Below are 17,459 nucleotides of genomic sequence, written 5' to 3'. Positions count from 1 at the left end.
GATTAATTTTTGGTTATATAACCATATATAATAAATGACAGGAAAACATAATCAAATTGTGTTAGATAAAATTATGGAAACTTCTGCAAAGTGTTCGACAGAAAAATGTGAAGATGCCATTGTTCGACTTAATTTAGAAAAAAAAAAAACCGTTCCTAAGAATAATTCAATTTCGTACAGAGGACTATTGAGTGATTAGTCATGGGTAAATTTTCAATTTTAAAAATCATCACCGATTTTCGCTTCTTAAATAATTAAAAAAAAAAAACAGAGAAAAGCAAAACGTTTTCATTGTGTTGTATGTAATTTTTATTTACAATCTCTGTGCTATGAAATAACATCATCATCATCGTCGTCATCATCATCATCATCTTTTAATGTCTGTTCTCCATGCTGGCATGGGTTGGACTTTGGCAGGAGCTGGCCAACTGGTGAACCACCATTTATGCATTTTAACATGGTTTCTACAGCTGGATGCCCTTCCTAAAGCCTCCAGAGTATGCTGAGTGTTTTTATGTGGCACCAGCATGGGTGCTTTCACATGAATATAAGCAATATAGAGACAGGTATGTGAAAGACACCTGTGCTGTTGACATGTGGGAGGCAGTTGTGCTGGTGACACACGAAAGGCACCCATGCCAGGGACATGCAAAAGACACCCAGTACACACTGAGGAGTGGTTGGCATTAGGAAAGGCATCAAGCCACAGAAACCAAACCAAAACAGACTGGAGTCTGCTGCAGCTGTCCGGCTTTTCAGCTCCAATGAGACCATTTTACCCATGCCAGCATGGGAAATGGACGCTAAATGACAATGATAATAATGATGATGATGATGATGTGTGTGTGTATGTATGTCTTTGTGTTCATGTTTGATTCCCCCCATTCCAACCACTTGACAACCAGTTTGTTTACACCTCCCCCTGTTTTGTTAGTTTGTTTACATCCTCATAACTTAATGTTTTGGTAAAAGAGACCTTTAAAGCAAGTACCAACCTTAAAAAAATACATACATACATATATAATTGATCACTAGCCACTAAACGGTTTTTATTTTTTTCTCTGTTTATTTCTGTGTTCCTTTCTCCTGAAGAGCCTAGGCTCAAAACATAAAAGACTTTCTCACTTCCCAAGCATTAAACTAATACATCTGCTTGTTGTTTACACATTCGTCCTTGTCTTTTATTTTGTTTTTTTTTGTAAATTCCAACTATAAATATATAGATATAGATACACATGGAGGCTTCTATACAGTTTCCACCTTCTGAATTCACTCGGAAGGCATTTGTCAATCCAAGACTATAGTAAAAAAAATTAATCCAAGATTCCACAGAGTGGGATTGAACCTAATACCACATGGTTGAAAAAGCAAACTTCTTAACCATCCAGCCATCCCCATGTCTATAATAATTATTCTAACAGAGATCAGTATTTATAAACAAAAAAGTTTTTTTTCTTTTAATCATCCATGTTTCTTAGTATTTTTCAGCAGTTTATTCCATTAACTGTCATAAGTTGGACAATATTGAAAGGAACCTTGGCAGTCTATCAATGCCAAAATATGATTCACCAAATCTAACATTTCAAAATAACTGCTGGAATATTTATTATACATGTATGGCATGCACGGAAACATATATTATCGACCTAAAATAATATGCTCATAAAAATAAACATAAATTCTTCATTCCATATATATTTTTATATTTATATATTGTATACATCATATATTTTATATATATCTTTATATATTCTTTATATATATATATATATGTTCTTCATATATATTTTTTTTTCAACCAAGTCATAAATATACAGACGGTACCTCTTAGGGATAACAAAAACAACAAACATAACAACAAACAAAACAACAAAACGTTTGACACAATTTGTCAGAGAAAGTCTACGAGACATTGCAGCATTAAGGAATTTTGCCATAAATTATTAATTCGAAACATTACCAATAACACCATTTCATAAAAGTTGCAATATTTTCAGAGTGTTTCTTCATCACTTCAATGGAATTGACTCTGCTCATCTTCCTTACTAATCAAATATTGATACCTCAGTCACATGACTATTTGGTATTTTTCATTGTCAGGTTTCTACTTTCGCTTTCTTTTGTTGCTTTAATTCCAAATTAGTTTACTGCTGTTAGGGATCAACATAGTTATTTTCGTTGCTGTTAATAATAGTTAAGGAGGCAATGGTTGTAAGGATATGAATTCTTTTCGGTATAGGTAGCATTTGAGCAAGGTCGATGTCAGGCCCTCCAGACTGAGCTCCTGTGCTGGTGACCCATAAAATGCACCATATGAACATGGTTGATGCTGGTGTTGCCTGACTGGTTCCTGTGCCAATGGTACATTAAAAACCCGTACAAACGTGGTCAATGCCAGTGCCGCCTGACTTGCACCCATGCTGGTGGCACATAAAAAGCACCATTCGAGCGTGGTCAATGACAGTGTTGTCTGACTGGCTCCCATGCCATTGGTATGTAAAAAACACCATTCGAACATGGTAAATGCCAGTACCACCTTACTGGCTCTCATGCTGGTGGCATGTAAAAGCCCTCCCACCCACTATGCTCTTGGAGTGGCTGGTGTTAGGAAGGGCATCCGTCTGTAGAAACTTTTGTTAGATCAGATTGGAGCCTGGTGCAGCTATCTGGCTTGCCAGCCCGCAGTCAAACAGCCCAACCCATGCCAGCATGGAAAGCAGGCTTAAACGATGATGATAATGATGCAGTGAACTGGCAGAATCGTTAGTACACCGACCAAAATGCTTAGCAGCATTTCATCCGTCTTTAAGCGCTGAATTCAAATCCTGCTGAGGCTGACTTTGTCTTTCATCTTTTTGGTAATGGGGTCAATGAAATAAGCACCAGTTGAACCCTAGGGTTGATATAATCGATTTACCCCCACCCTCAAAATTGCTGGCCTTGTGCCAAAATTTGAAACGAATATTAAATAAGTAGCAGTTGAGAAGTGGGGCCTGTGTAATTAAACTTAGCCATTCTCCAGACCTACATGCCACATCCACCACCACCACCACCACCACCACTACCACAACCATTACAGCTAGCACCATCACAACCACCACCACCACCATTACAGTCACCATTACACCACCACCACCGCCACTGCTGCTGCTGCTCCACCAACAGCGTCACTACCACAGCTATTATTACCACCACCATTACAGCCACCACCACCACCACCACAATCACCACCATCAACACCACCAATCCTGCTACTGCCACCACCACCGCACTACCACCATTACAGCTAGCACTGTCACAACCACCACTACCACCACCAGCACCACCACCACCACCACCACCAGCTCCATTACAGTCACCATGACACCACTGCTACCACCACCACCACCACTCCTTCTGCTGCCACCGTCAGTGTCACTGACACAGCCATACCACCCTCACCCCCACCACCACCATTACAGCTAGTACAACCATCACAACCACCACCACCACCACCACCATTACAGCTAGCACCACTGCCACACCCACCACCACCACCACGACCACCGCCACCATGCTATCATCAGTACTATAATCACAACCACAAACCCCCAACAGTACCACTGGTACCCCCGTTATTACCACTACCATTTAGCTTCTGACCATTCATTCTATTTGAAATAGCAGATGCTGTTGATAATGTTGATATCGTTTTATAAACCTCCATAATTAATGATAGAATAACAACACAAAAACTGCTTTCTCGAGGAGAATGTCTGGAAGTAAATGAAATATTCACATCCATTTATAACAGAAATATTGAAAATACAGACAAAACGAAATGGATAAAATATACAAAGAATGTAGGACATGCACCTTTGTATCCATGTTTGATTGTTAGTGTGACCATAGTGACAACAACAACAGCAAAAACAACAAGAACAACATAAGATACAAGATGGCTAATGTCACTAAACAAATAAACGGAATCATCATAAACCATAAATATAGGTGCAGGAGTGGCTGTGTGGTAAGTAGATTGCTTACCAACCACATGATTCCGGGTTCAGTCCCACTGCGTGACACCTTGGGCAAGTGTCTTCTACCTGAGGGCCATAACATCTATTTTTTTCTGGACGATAAATTTATGATTGAGGTGGTGAGCTGACAGAATCATTAGCACATAGGAGAAAATTCTAAGCAGTATTTCTTTTGAATCTTTGCGTTCTGAGTTCAAATCCTGCCAAGAACAACTTTGGCTTTTATCCTTTCAGGGCCAATAAAATAAAGTACCAATGAAGTACTAGACAAGATGTAATTCACTTGTTTTTCCCCCTAAACCTGCGATGGACCTGTATCCCATTATAGGAGACTGTTCTGATCTAATTCATTTATACATCATGGAAATCAGACAACCTGGGTTTTGAGTTGAAGAACTCAAGAAAGAGAAAGAAATCTATGGCTATGTTACTCAATATTTCTTCCCTTTTTAATTCAATAAGGAATAATTACAGGAAGATTCATCTAATATGTATTTTTAGCAGGTCAAATAACTGCATATAAGCTTCCCTTTTGGCTTGCATGTTCTAAATTTCTGTTACTTGGAAACCAATACTGAAAAATTAATACTCTCTGAGAATGGTAAATACCATCAACTTCATACAAAAGAGTCAAATAAGACAGATTCAAAGACAAATCTGGGTTTTGATATAACTTCCATTAATCTTTGAATCGACATTAAGTTAATGCATTTCGAAATCGCAGCTGAGGTCTGCTGTGAACAACAAGATTATGTGAACATTATTCGAAGAGAGATGTTTTTCAATTAGTCAGAAAATCCTGTGTTCCATTATTACAACAGAATTCCTCAAACTGACTACTAAGACCGTCTTTGAAAAATAAGCGTTGAGGGAGCCTTTACATAACCACTTCATCTGGTAGAAATTGCAGCTGAATCTATTTCAAATCACAGCCAGATGTCTTAGCAAAGATCGTAGGACATACTGGACAGAATGGTCAGTAATAAACTAAGTGCAAAAATCTACGTTAGTCATGATTCAAATAGTTTTGAAAAAGGTCTGCTGACCTTCAGTCTAAACTACAGCATCTAAAAATTTTGAGCTGTCTGTCTTGAAGAAACTTCAGCATCTTTCACCATACTCTTCCGAACAATGGAATAGTTTTAGAAAATTGCTATTAATAACAATGAAAGCATGCATTACAGATAAAATGTTATAAACTTCCATTCTTTGAAATCTTAACACAAAAGTGACATTATGAGATTACTTTCGTTTGATTCACGGAAGCAGGTGTGGGTAGGTGGTTGGGTGGTTGGGTGGGCGGGTGTATAATGGTTATACTTCAACTGAAGAATATGTTACGCTCTTATGTATTGTAGAATAAGGGGGTAGGCTGGCTTGTAGTTAGACATGGTGCTATTGTTTTAAGAGCATAAAAATAATTCATGAAGATTTTAAAAATTTGAATTTGATAATTTAGACACAGAAGAATGACAACTTCACCAGCTTTCATAATAACAATAATAATAATAATAATAATAATAATAATATAATAATAATAATAATAATAATAATAATAATAATGTGCTTCTTATAGAAATGTATATGTAACAATGAAGTATCTGATATTTTGTCAACGAAGGATATTTTCCTTCTGTGCCATTATTGCGTATTCTGAGATGAGATGCAAAAAGGAAAAAAAAAAAAAGAAAAAATGTGTAGACAAGAAGATATGATTGAAACCAAAGTTTAATTTCCAAATACACTTGAAAGTTCTTTTGTTATAACAAGTGTCAAGTTAGCCTGGTTCATTGTCTGTTTTATCTTCAAATCCCATTCTGTAAAACAGTTCTAAGCATTTCGCTGATTTAATTATTTAATTGAAATGGATTGGATATAGAAATGTTTGCAGATTTTGTGAATAGCTTATTATTAATAGCAGTGATCTAATCGCTGCATGGAAAATATATTCCATACAAAACAGTTTTCCTCTTGCCAAAAAAAAAAAAAAAAAAAAGAAAAAGAAAAATGAAAAAGAAGAAAAACTGAGCAGAAGCTACAGTACAACTGGTGTTATCAACCAATGAATGTAGTAAGAAGGGCAAGGGTCAAAGTGACCTGACATTTGCTGCCGTGGTAAATTTCCAACAAAAGAACATGGCAAACCCATCCCACCATCTCCTGAAACATGACTTATGTGAATGAGCTACACCAATGAAATACAATGCATCAAACGCATTCCTTATAAAAATACATAAATAACAAAAATCATAAGAATTGTAAACTCAAGACCGAGATTTCTTGCATGTAAGGTTTCGTTCATTCATAAACATAAAATAAAAAACAACAACATTATTACAGAAATTGTTCAGAATGTTTCACGTGATCCTCAAAGCAAACATCTCATTGTTTTTGACTTGCTAAAGATTTTGAAGGGGAAAAGAAAAATAGTATTGATTTCTAATATAAGCACAAATTCACACATTTTTAGAAAAAAGGGTTTTGCTATTCAAATAAATTGCTGTACTTGTGACTGCTATGTATATTATGGGTCCTAGAAAGGGACAAGGGACAGTTAATCTTTGTAAGATTTAAACTCATGAAAGTAAATATTGGTTTCAAATTTTGGCTCAGGGCCATTAATTTCAGGAGTGGGGGTGGGGGCAAGCTGATCACATCGACCCCAGTGTTCAACTGGTACTTATTTTATCCAGCTTGAAAGGAAGGAAGGCAAAGTTGACCTTGGCAGAATTTGAACTTAGACCGTTCGACAAAACGGTGCTAATCATTTTGCCCCATGTGCTCAGGAAGGCATTTTATCTGAGAATCTTTCATTTTAGCCTCTCAGAACCCTTAAGTAGGTACAATGTCTTGAACTGAGGAAAAAACAAAAACCAAGAAAATAATAAAAATGATTATGAAAATGAGATCTGTCTAATTTGGGTTGTTAATGACCCTTCTTTTTAAAAAAAGCGTTCGCTCATTACAAAGTTCTCAGACCCCTGAAAACACAAGAGCTACTAGAATTAAATGGATGCTAGACAGAAGTCAATAGGTGATGACGTACATTAGACTTAAAAGGCTGGAGGCCATATTGAAGAGGAAGAACAAGACTGTGGAAGGGAATTCCAAATTTCAGAGGTGTGAGAGAAGAAACTGGTACTGTAAAGTGCTTTATGACACTTAGGAGGTTGCACAGCATATTGATGAGAACTAGATGCAAGTCTGTTGATCACTGATAAGTTCTTAAAGGAAGAACCAGAGAAGAGAGCTCAGCAGAACAGGGCCATGGAAATACTTATAGAAGAGAGACAAAGAAGCCACATGATGACGATGAGAGAGTGAATCCAATTTAGAAGAAGACCTAAAGGCCTTCTAGTTTTTTCTTTTATTTTTTTCTGTCATTAGACGTCAGCCAAGCTAGGGGTTTAGTCAAACAAGGGTTTTGTCAATCAAATCAGTCCCAGTACTCACTCAATCAGTTGCTTTATGCTAGCCTACTAAATTACATGGATGCAAACAAGCAAACACCAGTTATCAAGCAGCGGTGGGCAATTGACATGTCCCTTAACCCCTTGGGTATCGTTGGGGCACTGCAGCCAAACAGCATATCCAAGACAAGAAATCTTGGCACAGCCTGTCCCTCTCCAGGCTAAACTCATTTCTATAGCTGAGTGGACTGAAGCAACATGAAATAAAGTGCTTTGCTCAAGAACATAACGCGTCGCCCAGTCCAGGAATCGAAACCACAATCTTACGATCATGAGTCCAGCACCCTAACCACTGAGCCATATGCCTCAAGCAGTAGTGGAGTCAAATACAAAGACAGAAACACACACATACACACACATATACAATGGTCTTTCACACAATTTGTACCAAACTTCACTCACAAGGCGTTGATTAGCCCTTCGTGATAGTAGAAGACACTTGCCCAAATTAACGTGCAACGAGATAGATTGAACCCAAGACCATATGATCTGCAATGTGAATTTCTTAACTACACAGCTACATCTGCACATCCATGACCATTGGTTGGTATAAAAAACGTACATGAGTTTGTCTCATGTTGACTACATGATCAGTTTAGTAACACAATCAAAACAACACTTCAGATTTCAAGCGTAACCCATGGCAGAATATAAAATACAAAGCTAGGTTATTTTACAATATCTCGCCTGCTCCATCTCATTTCACCAGGAACAATTACCATGTATGATCCTGGAATTTTTATAAATGGAATATATTACAATATTATATAACACATGTTCAATGCTTCATTGTACCGAGGCTGTACCTTCACAGGAGGCATTTTATTTCATCTCATGGGCAAATATTCTAAACAAAATTCTTAAAAAATGTAATAGGTAGCAGAGTCAAATCAATACACGATATCCCTATGCCTTAAAAACAATACTAATAAATAGGAAAAAAAAGATACAGAACTGGCTCTTAGATAAAAATCAATATTACCAAAAACCTGACAGATTTGGCTAAATCACAAAAAAAAACCAGCAAAAAACCCCCCCAAAAAAATACAAAAAAAATTGAGTCAAACAATAAGCACAACTGGTTTTTCTGAGATGGAATATGAAAAGAATGATGAATAATGCATGTTCTGGTGAAAAATCATTCATAAAGTAAAAATGAATTACAGGGAACTACATTCTGAATAATTTCTCTTCAGATTCTAGAAAGTTCCATAGAGAGACGAGCTTGTTTGGTATATGCCGCCCATATTCATATCTGTCATGACTGATAAAATAACTTCAGATAACACATACACGCACACACACACAGAGGCATATATATACAAACATGTGTATGTACACACACAAACATGCATACATAAATACACACACATATATATATATATGTATGTGTTTGTATCTATATAAATGTATATATAGATGTATGTATATACATATATATATATATATATATATATATATATATATATACATATATATACACACACACACATATATATTTATGTATGTATGTATATACATATATATGTATATATATGCATATATATATGTACATATATATATATATATATATATATACATATATATATGCATATATATATATATATATATATATATATATGTATATATACATATATTATATATATATACATATATATATATGCATATATATATATATGCATATATATACATATATATGTATATACATACATATATATGTATGCATATACATATATATGTATATATATATACACGCACATATATATATATATATAAACACATATAGATATGAATACACATACATATATAAACACATATATACGTATGGATCAGATTAGTGTATGGACAAGCAGAGTATGATGTGTGTTAGTTGTGGAATCTCGGATCATCATAAAACGCCATTTTAACTTACACAATTTTATATTGCTGTACATCAAATACAAAGAAAGCTATAAAAATATAGATCCTGAACTAGGGAAGATTGCGAGCGTGTATACGCGGTGTGTATATACACGGATATGAATACAACACACACACACACACACAAAAGCACACATCGGTACATGCCTCCTACAAAGAAGCATACACTCGCACAAAGGAACACATGTAAAATCTCATACATGTACCCTCAATCACAAGGAAATGCCTACCCATGGCTCATTTTCTATGTGGCTTACAGAAAACTGATACTTCAAAAAAAAAAAATTGTGTTATTCATAAGAACATATGAAAATTCCCTTGTAAATGTATGTTTATGTAAAGTTATATGTTTACGTATAATGTATATATTTTTAGGAGTTTGTGCAAGTGTGTGGGTGTGGTACACACACACACACACACACACACACATATATATATATATTATATATATATATATATATATATATATATTATATATATATGTATGTATATATATATGTATATATTTTAAATGCACATGTAGCTGTAAAGTTGAGAAGTTTGTTTTGCAATCACATCACTCTGAATTCAATCCCACTTTACAGAATGGCCATAACTTTGAATCAACAGAAAGCTTGTGTGTGAGAGAGAGTGTGTGCTGTGTATATGTATATACATATACATATATATATATATCTATATATATATATAAATATATATATATGTATGTACGTACGTATGTATATCTACCTTTCTATCTATCAATCTATCTAGATCGCTAGCCACTACACATTCTTTATTTTCTCTCCTTATTTCTTTCTGTGTTCCTTTCTGTGCAAGAGCGTAGGCTCGAAAAGTCAAATCGTCCAACCCATGCTAGCATTGAAAACAGACGTTAAACGATGATGATGATGATGATGATGATGATGCTGATATGTGTGTGTGTGTATGTGTGTACATAGTTGTGTGTGTGTGGGAGGTTTACTTTGTAGAAGCATAGTCGAGCCATAGTAAGAGACACTTGCCCAAGGTGCCACGCAATGGCACTGAACTGAAGACCACATAGCTGGAGAGCAAGCTAACCACACATCCACAATTCGAGCTAAGTAGAAAATATAAATATTTCAATACTGGATTATATTTTATCCAGGATTATGTCCTTGTTTTGATCCAAGAGTTATTTAATATAGCAACTCAGGAATGGTGGATTATTTCTCATTATTGATATTGATCCGAATACTTGTTGGAAAAAACTGATCGGGATCGGTTGAGCAACATAAAATGTGCTAAGCATGAATACAGTAATAACATTACCAGGAAAATATCTTACAAAGCAGCTATTGATAAACCAGAGATTTTATGATATAATAAATAATGTTAGCAATGATTATAGAAATTGTGTGATATCAGTAATTATAAAATGACAAGTAAATAATAATTATGATATTATTAACCTAAATGAAAGTATCTGACTTGTTGGTGGCATGAGCCATGCATATTGCATATTCCCAGACAGCATACATCACAACATACATATCACTTTCTATGCATCTCTGTAAAAAGCAGCCACCTCCGTTACTATGCAGGAGTTGGTATTAGTTTAGGAATGGTGAAGGAAACACTTGAAGATTTTTCTGATGATGAAGATAAAAGAAGAGATTATTGCTGTCATCAACATCAACTTTACTGTAAGAGATTCTTTGATTATGGCCCAATGGTTAGGGCTGCAGACTCACAATCGTGGGATCGCAGTTTCAATTCCCAGACCGGGTGTTGTGAGTGTTTATTGAGTGAAAACACCTAAAGCTCCACGAAACTCCAGCTGGGGATGATGGCGAACCCTGCTGTACTCTTTCACTATACCTTTCTCTCACTCTTTCTTCCTGTTTCTGTTGTACCTGTATTTCAAAGGGCCAGCCTTGTCACACTGAATCTCCACAAGAACTACATTAAGGGTACACGTATCTGTGGAGTCCTCAGCCACTTGCACGTTAATTTCATGAGCAGGCTGTTCCATTGATCAGATCAACTGGAACTCTCATCATTGTAACTGATGGAGTACCACGATTTGACCAGTCAAAGACTAGTAAATTGGCAGAATCATTGGAGCATTAGAAAAATACCTTGATGTAATTTGTTCCTGCTCTGTTCACTCTGAGTTCAAATCCTACCATGATCGACTTCTCTTTTATTTTTCTAGGTACAATAAAATGAAATAACATTCAAGAGGTTGAGGTGGTCGATAGCACTGACCATTCTCCTCTTCGAAATTGCAGGTCATGTACCGAAATGAGGAAACATTATTTAATAAATTATTTAATAAATCAATTGTTTAATATATCTACGGCATGACTAGGCAGTTATGAGTCTGTGGTTAAGAAGTGGGGTTCCCAAATACATCTTTTTAAGTTCAGTCCCATTGCATTGCCAATGGATTTGCTAAACAGATACTGAAAGCTCATCGTACATATGCCTCTGTGTGTGTGTGTGTGTTGTGTGTGTGTGTGTGTGTTGTGTGTGTGTGTGTACATGTGTGTTTGTGTCTCCTTGTCTTGACATTATATGATCGCTGTAAATGAATGGACAAACGGATGAGAAAGTAAAGCTGTAACTGTGTGAAAGATGTGCCGCAGAGAGAATAGAAAACAAATCCTTGAGGCGGAGGGAGGGGGGCTTGTCTTGTGAATTCTTGGCAACCTCATTAAGTACTGGTGTCACAAAAACAAAAAAAAGCACCCATTACACTCTGTAAAGTGGTTGGCACCAAAAAGGGCATCAAGGCAGAGAAACCATGCCAAAGCAGGCACTGTAGTTCAGCACAGCTCTCTGGTGTATCAGTTCCTGTCAAACCCATGCAACCCGAGCTAGCCTAGGAAAAGGGGTTTTAAATACTGATGCCGAAGATGGTGACCAGAAGGGTGAAAAGCAAAGTCCACTTAACTGGATTTCAAACTATATAAGGACAAGGATGCAATTAAACATCACTAAACATTTAGTCCGATACTAAATATATCATACAATAATGAGGGTGACATTGGAGAATTTATAGAATAATACTGGAACCAACAATGCAGAATTATGGTATCGGTATTGTACTGGCAGTAATTCTGTCAGAATGTGCTGCAGTGAAGAATTCTAATTTATTCCTCTCACCAACAGCTGTATAATACAAAATAATTTATAATACGATAGTGGACATCCTCTTGACATTAGGAGTAACAATGGACAATTACAATGTACTTTGCATCACCAACAACGATAAAACAATGATTTATGGTCTGAGAGTGGCCACATTCCTGAAAGTGAAAGTAGCATTGGATAGTTTATAAAATAGTCCTGTTACCTTATGAAGAACACAATATACAATATACATTAACAATATGTAATGGTTTCCCTGTAAGAGTATCGGTATGAATTCTATGGCTTTAGAAAACATTTATCATCAGATGTGTCATATCAAACTTGGGCTGTTTAAACATTTAAGAATAAGAAAAGGGAAAATTATATTAATATCTCAATGTCATCAATAAATCAATAATTTACATCAGTGTTTCAAGATCATGTGTCTGCTCTCTCGTACGTTGGAGATGAGTCTGTTGCTTTGTGCCTTTTCAATGTTTTAATGTTTAAATGTCACGAAGACTTCAGATATACTTTACATAAAAACTACAAAGAAATCTTTACATTTCTTTTGTGTGAGGAAAACACCAATTTCCTTAGTTTGTTTTCCCAAGAGAACAGTTTAGGGGCAAACGGTTTTAGAATCAGTCAAAAGAAAGCTTTCTGGTATTAAGGTGAGACGACTAATAAAAGCAAACTTCAGAAGAGACAAAAGAAGACACCACAATAATCCCATATAAGTCTTTTCTGTACAAGTACTTTTCAAAAGAATCAAAGAATCACCTTTATTGGATAATGTCAGATAAGCCTTTCTCTATTGCTTTCTCTTTTATTTTCTGTGTGGAAATAAATCAATAAAATTTATGTGTGTGTATCATCTGTGTGTTCTTCAATGTATGTAAGAATGTGCATCGAAAACGGACGTTAAATGACGATGATTAACACACAGATACTCATACATACATACATACATAAATATCAGTGTGAGTACATGTATGTATCTGCTTATTACTTCTTTACTATATACGTGTGTGTGTGTGTGTGTTTGTATATGTGTGTGTGCATGTGGCCAAGTGTTTATATGAACTGAACAAAACGAAGGTGTAGAGATAGAAGAAGAAGAAGAAGAAAGAAAAGAAAATCAGATGAAAGCAGTTGAAACCTTCAGAACAATGGGAGAAAACGAAAGTGAAAGTAGAGAGAGAAAATTTCAGATAATCTACAACAAAAGCACAGTATTCAAAACAAACAAATAACATCTAAAAATATCTATCAAAAAACACCGGTCGGTACTCCACCTTCACTCACCTTCACTCACCTTCAATATAACACATTCATTCCTCCCCACCACCACACACACACACACACACACTCACCAAACACCTTTAACCCTTAAATAATAACATTTCTTCTTATTTTACCATTTCTTCAGATTGTCTTGTATTTGTCTTCTCTTGACTTTTCAGCCTCTTTATACACTGTCTAATTAATTAAGCATTTCAATATGAATTCAAAGGTAATTATGTAATTCCTTAACCTTCTCTATTGTTAAACCGAAGAATAAAGACTGAAGATCAATGAATGGATTCAATGCATGAGACCCTATTTATCCCCACCCCCACCCCACCCCACTCCACCCCTTTTTGTTTTTGTTTTTGGATGGTTCGTTACAAAATTATGACTGAATTTCTGAACTGAAAAGATTATCTGCTTTTTTTTTTATCAATTTTCTTCTTGTTTTTGTTCTTTAATTTTGCATGTTTCAATCATTGGACTGCAGCCATGCTGGACCACCACCTTTTAAGATTTAGTAAAACAAGTCAACTCCAGTATTTATTTTATTTTTGAATTTTTTTTTTATTTTTAAAGTTTTTTGCGATGCCAGCCACCACTCCAACTGGCTTCTGTGCTGGTAGTGTGTAAAAAGCACCCACTACACTCTCGGAGTGTCTGGCATTAGGAAGGGCATCAAGCAGTAGAAACATAGCCAGATCAGACTGGAGCCTGATGCGGCCTCCTGGCTTGCCAGTCCCCAGTCAAACTGTCCAACCCATACCAGCATGGAAAGATGACGTCAAATGATGATGATGATGATGATGATGTTTGTCAGTTATTCTGTCTGACTTCGTTTGGTGAACTGCTAAGTTACAGAGACTTAAGCAGATCAAGAGCAGCTGGTAAGTGGTGTGATGGAACGAACACTCACACAGCATGTAGATCTGTGTGTGTGTGTGTGTGTGTGGTGTGTAGATATATATTCTTTTATTCTTTCATTCTTTTACTTGTTTCAGTCATTTGACTGCGGCCATGCTGGAGCACTGCCTTTAGTTGAACAAATCGACCCCAGCACTTATTCTTTGTAAGCCTACTACTTATTCTAGCGGTCTTTTTTGCTGAACCACTAAGTTATGGGGGGCGTAAAGACACCAGCATTGGTTGTCAAGTGATGTTGGGGGGGGGGCAAATACAAACACACAAACATACACACACACATATATATATGTATGATGGGCTTCTTTCAGCTGCTGTCTACCAAATCCACTCATAAGGCATTGGTCAGCCCAAGAGTATAGTAGAAGACACTTGCCCAAGGTGCCATGCAGTGGGACTGAACTCAGAACCATGTGGCTGGTAAGCAAGCTACTTACCACACAGCCATATATATATATAAACATATACGTACACACACACTCACATACATATATACACATATACACACATACATACATACATACACACATACATACATACATATACACATGATAGGCATTCACAAAGTTTGTCTACTAAGTTCACTCACAAAGTACTTGTCAGCTTGATGCTATAATAAAAGACACTTGCCCAAGGTGCCATGCAGTGGGACTGAACTCAGAACCATGTGGCTGGTAAGCAAGCTACTTACCACACAGCCATATATATATAAACATATACGTACACACACACTCACATACATATATACACATATACACACATACATACATACATACACACATACATACATACATATACACATGATAGGCATTCACAAAGTTTGTCTACTAAGTTCACTCACAAGTACTTGTCAGCTTGATGCTATATAAAAGACACTTGCCCAAGTGCCATGCAGTGGGACTGAACTCAGAACCATGTGGCTGGTAAGCAAGCTACTTACCACACAGCCATATATATATATATAAACATATACGTACACACACACTCACATACATATATACACATATACACACATACATACATACATACACACATACATACATACATATACACATGATAGGCATTCACAAAGTTTGTCTACTAAGTTCACTCACAAAGTACTTGTCAGCTTGATGCTATAATAAAAGACACTTGCCCAAGGTCCTGTACAGTAAGACTGAACCTAAAACCACACAGCTGCAAGGAAAACTTCTTAACCACACAACCATGAGTTTTCAAACCCTTTAGTCCCCGTTGCTTTTAGTGCTAAACACAAAATCTTCTACAAAAGAACAAACGATGGATACATTTCTAAAAAATCCTAAAAATAAAAATCACACACCTATTTTCACAAATCACACACTGGAAAAACAAAACAACAAATGTTTACTGTCATTTAATTTTTATCCTGGTAGGTTTTTATGTATTGCCTTTCTTAAAGATCTCATTTAAGCTTTAACCGTGGAAGCACCATTTACAGGGAATAAACAAGAGATAGATGCAAGAAGCTATTTTGAGAATAATGCATCCATACAGTCATGAAAATACTGTAAAGAATATAAAAGGTTCACCATTTGTCTAAGAAGCTCGTAATCACTTTGCATCATTGAATTTATGGCATCGATAAATTCTATAGAATCAGTTCTTCTTTAAAACAAGTAAATTTGGGAAAAGTATTTGAATTAGAAGTTCTGAATGAAAGAACCTTTTAAAAACCTGTTAAAAACATTTAGTTTTTATAAACTATAAACTATAAATTATTTACATGCCTTTTAGTTATGAAACAATTTGTCATGATATTAGAGTTTTCTTATTTTTAAATAAAATTTCATCATATATATGTATATACATGTGTGCGTATATATATATATATATAAAGATATAATTGAGATTCAGTTGAATTAGGTACTTAGCTGCTTGAAACGGTCATACTGCATTACTACTTGATATCCTCTTCTTTATTTTTGATTTTTTTTATATATATAAAATAATACCTTTTATCAATTCAATAATGAAAAATTACATTATATTTTTCTAATTTATATATATATATATATATATATATTTATATATCATATTTTGTGAAATTTGATTTAGTATTTCTAAATTGAATTTTTCCCTGTAAGTTTGGAATAATATGTCCTCATATTATATATATATGTGTGTGTGTGTGTGTGTGTGTGTATAGATATGTATGTATGTATGTATGTATGTATGTATGTATGTATGTATGTATGTATGTGAGTGTGTGTGTATGTTTATGTCACTTTGTCTTGACACTGCATGACAGCTTTAAATGAATGTCACCGTCATAAAAAAGAGATGTCAATCATTTCCAAAAATTCTATAGAAACGCGCCTGGTGATGGGGGAAATATTACCTCGCTTGGAAACAGACAAGGGTCAGTGACAAAGATGAACACCTCACCTATAAATTCCGAACCACACAAACATGAGAAAGTGGACATTAAAATGATGATGATGATGGAATCATACGAACATAAAAAATAACAGAAACCCGAAATAATTTGACATCTTAAATCAGAAGCGAACAACAGCCACTTCAATCATTGCAATATTTAAACTTGTCACAGCACCATTAGATGTTCCATTAATCCCTTTATGATGGGCCTTTTTCTCCCAAGACATCAATGCTCTAGAAATCCCTTCCTACTCATAAAAAGTCTCACAAGTATTGATCAATAGTTTTTGAAGCTGACCATTCAAGTGCAGGAATCGGAATAATCTCGAAGGGTTCCTCC

The 17,459-nt window shown here is 35.6% G+C and overlaps 1 protein-coding gene across 1 annotated transcript in view; it reads right to left on the bottom strand.

Annotated features, from left to right (window-relative positions):
• Positions 1-17,459, bottom strand: part of LOC115217816 (netrin receptor DCC-like) — a 277,087-nt gene that overhangs the window by 188,652 nt on the left and 70,976 nt on the right. The gene's annotated exons all lie outside the window — the stretch shown is intronic.

This window comes from Octopus sinensis, linkage group LG12 (genome assembly GCF_006345805.1).
Source record: "Octopus sinensis linkage group LG12, ASM634580v1, whole genome shotgun sequence".
Taxonomy (NCBI): Eukaryota; Metazoa; Mollusca; class Cephalopoda; order Octopoda; family Octopodidae; genus Octopus; species Octopus sinensis.
Note: the sequence above shows the minus strand (reverse complement) of the source record. Positions and strands in the feature narration are given on the sequence as shown.